Below are 3157 nucleotides of genomic sequence, written 5' to 3'. Positions count from 1 at the left end.
GTGCCAGTAACTGAAAGGTCGCTGGTTCTAATCCCCAAGCCGACTAGGTGAAAAATATGTCGATGTGCCCTTGAGCAAGGCACTTAACCCTAATTGCTCCTGTAAGTCGCTCTGGATAAGAGCGTCTGCTAAATGACTAAAAATGTAAATGTAAAAAAAATCCCCACAGCATGATGCTGACACCACCATGCTTCACTGTGGGGATGGTGTTCTCGGGGTGATGAGAGGTGTTGGGTTTGCGCCAGACATAGCGTTTTCCTTGATGGCCAAAAAGCTCAATTTTAATCTAATCTGACCAGAGTACCTTCTTCCATATGTTTGGGGAGTCTCCCACATGCCTTTTGGCGAACACCAAACGTGTTTGCTTATTTTTTTCTGTAAGCAATGGCTTTTTTCTGGCCACTCTTCCGTAAAGCCCAGCTGTGTGGAGTGTACGGCTTAAAGTGGTCCTATGGACAGCTACTCCAATCGCCGCTGTGGAGCTTTGCAGCTCCTTCAGGATTATCTTTGGTCTCTTTGTTGCCTCTCTGATTAATGCCCTCCTTGTCTGGGCCGTGAGTTTTGGTGGGCGGCCCTCTCTTGGCAGGTTTGTTGTGGTGCCATATTCTTTCCATTTTTTAATAATGGATTTAATGGTGCTCCGTGATCTGTACTTCTCCACAACTTTGTCCCTGACCTGTTTGGAGAGCTCCTTGGTCTTCATGGTGCCGCTTGCTTGGTGGTGCCCCTTGCTTAGTGTTGTTGCAGACTCTGGGGCCTTTCAGAACAGGTGTATATATACTGAGATCATGTGACAGATCATGTGACACTTAGAATGCACACAGGTGGACTTTATTTAACTAATTATGTGACTTCTGAAGGTAATTGGTTGCACCAGATCTTATTTAGGGGCTTCATAGCAAAGGGGGTGAATACATATGCACGCACCACTTTTCAGTTATTTATTTTATTTTTTATTTCACTTCACCAATTTTGACTATTTTGTCCATTACATGAAACCCCAAAAAAATACATTTAAATTACAGATTGTAATGCAACAAAATAGTAAAAACGCCAAGGGGGATGAATACTTTTGCAAGGCACTGTATTTTGAAGATCTCCCACCCCACCTTTTTCCTCACTCTCCTCCTTGCGGTTCTTCTCTCCCTTGTGTATTTCTTCTCAGTTTCTCTCTCTCTCTCTCTCTCTCTCTCTCTCTCTCTCTCTCTCTCTCTCTCTCTCTCTCTCTCTCTCTCTCTCTCTCTCTCTCTCTCTCTCTTTCTCTCTCTCTCTCTTCCCCTCTCCCTCATTCTCTCCCCCCTTACCCTTTCCCTGGCTACCCTCTTTACTTCCTCTCTTGGAATCTCTTACAGTTTCAGAATCAGTTTGATGTCTGTGCCCGGTTGAATAAAACACCTTAAGTTAATTTTCCTCTTATCTTTTCCCTTAAAGTTTCCTTAACTTTAAGTCAGTTGCACAACATTTTTTAAGGTGAATTTCCCCCTTAAATTAAGTGAAAAAGTTAAGGGTGCCCATGAGGTCCCTTAACTGCTTCATTCAGGATGCATATCAATGTAAACAGCATTTGTGGAGGTGAATGTTGCTTTCATTTGCTCTGGTTACAAAAGGAAAACATCAACCAGCTAGCTTGATTTTTAGCTAAACAATGGAAGGTGCACAATCCATGGCTACAAAGCTAGCTGGCTAGTTAGCTATAGCTACTCTGTAAGCTAGCTTGACGTACTAGAAAGTAATATAAACAAGTTCAGAAAAAACTACAAGAAATGTGGTTTATTATCTTCTGAAGCAATTTGGTTATGGTGTCTTGATTGTGGAAGTTCTATGTTGCTATCTCACAAAATGAAAGCGATCTATTTGATGAGACTTTTAGTCGGTGAATCAGGCCGTCTCCATGGTAACCAGATACTCTTTCTGCCATACCCGCCTTCAAACTACCGTAAAACCCCTTAACAACCGTAAAACCCCTAAAGTATGCCCTTACCGAAGGAAATATTTGAGGGGCTCTATGCAACGCCCTTAAGCAATTCCCTTAGGTAAGGGGAAATGATTCCTTAAGGTAAACCCTTCAGGGAAACACTTCAAATGGTTTATGCAACCGGGCCCTGAGCTCTTACACACTTGCTCTCCTCCTTTTCACTCCCTACATCTATCCATCTCTTTCTAATTTCCTCTCTCTTTCCCCCTGTTCCTCTCTCTCTCTCTCTCTTTCATTTCCAGGATATGTGTGATGTTGGATCTGAGGCGTGTATTTCCTGTCAGAGGCTGGTGGTTCAAGTAGAGCGGAACAGAGATGAGCAGAGAGGAGAGGTGAAGAGAGGAGAGGAGGGGTGGGGAGAGGACAGGAGAGGGAATGAAAAGGAGAGGAGAGAGAGGAGAGGAGGGGAGGGGAGGGGAGAGGAGAGGACAGGAGAGGGAGTGGAAAGGAGAGGAGAGAGAGGAGAGGAGAGGAGGGGAGGGAGGGGAGGGAGGGGGAGGGGACAGGAGAGGGAGTGAAAAGGGAGAGAGAGAGAGGAGAGGAGGGGAGGGGAGGGGAGGGGAGGGGAGGGGAGGGAGGGAGTGGGAAAGGAGAGGAGAGAGAGGAGGGAGAGGGAGGGGAGGGAGGGGAGGGGAGGGGGAGGGGAGAGAGGAGAGGACAGGAGAGGGAGTGGAAAGGAGAGGAGGGGAGGGGAGGGGAGGGGGAGTGAAAAGGAGAGGAGAGGAGATTTTGTACGTTTGCCAGCAATTTGACATTTGCTCAGTGCATTGTTTTCACTGAGGAAATGCTGTTAAGGATAATGCAGAAAGAAGAGAGAGGGGAAGAGAGAGAGAGAGAGAGAGAGAGACAGACAGACAGACAGACAGACAGACAGACAGACAGACAGACAGACAGACCATTAATTAATGACGAGACTAAGGACTCCTCTTGGACCTCTGTTTACAGTCAGGGAGATTTTGTCGTCTCGCGTGCTGCCTGCCTGCCTGGCACACACAGACACACCCCCACATCCCCACTCCCTACAATTCTGGATGATGGATCCCTGCAGTATGACACAAAGGGTTAACAGCCTCCCCCCCCCCCTGCTCTCACCCCTGATAGGCTGCTGGGGCAGGATGCTGGCACTCCTCTGGACTAATAGCAGGGCTGGGTGGTGATGTCATGGGGTAGGAGAGGGACTGT

This window comes from Coregonus clupeaformis, chromosome 36 (assembly GCF_020615455.1).
Source record: "Coregonus clupeaformis isolate EN_2021a chromosome 36, ASM2061545v1, whole genome shotgun sequence".
Lineage (NCBI taxonomy): Eukaryota > Metazoa > Chordata > Actinopteri > Salmoniformes > Salmonidae > Coregonus > Coregonus clupeaformis.
This window is presented reverse-complemented; position numbering follows the sequence as displayed.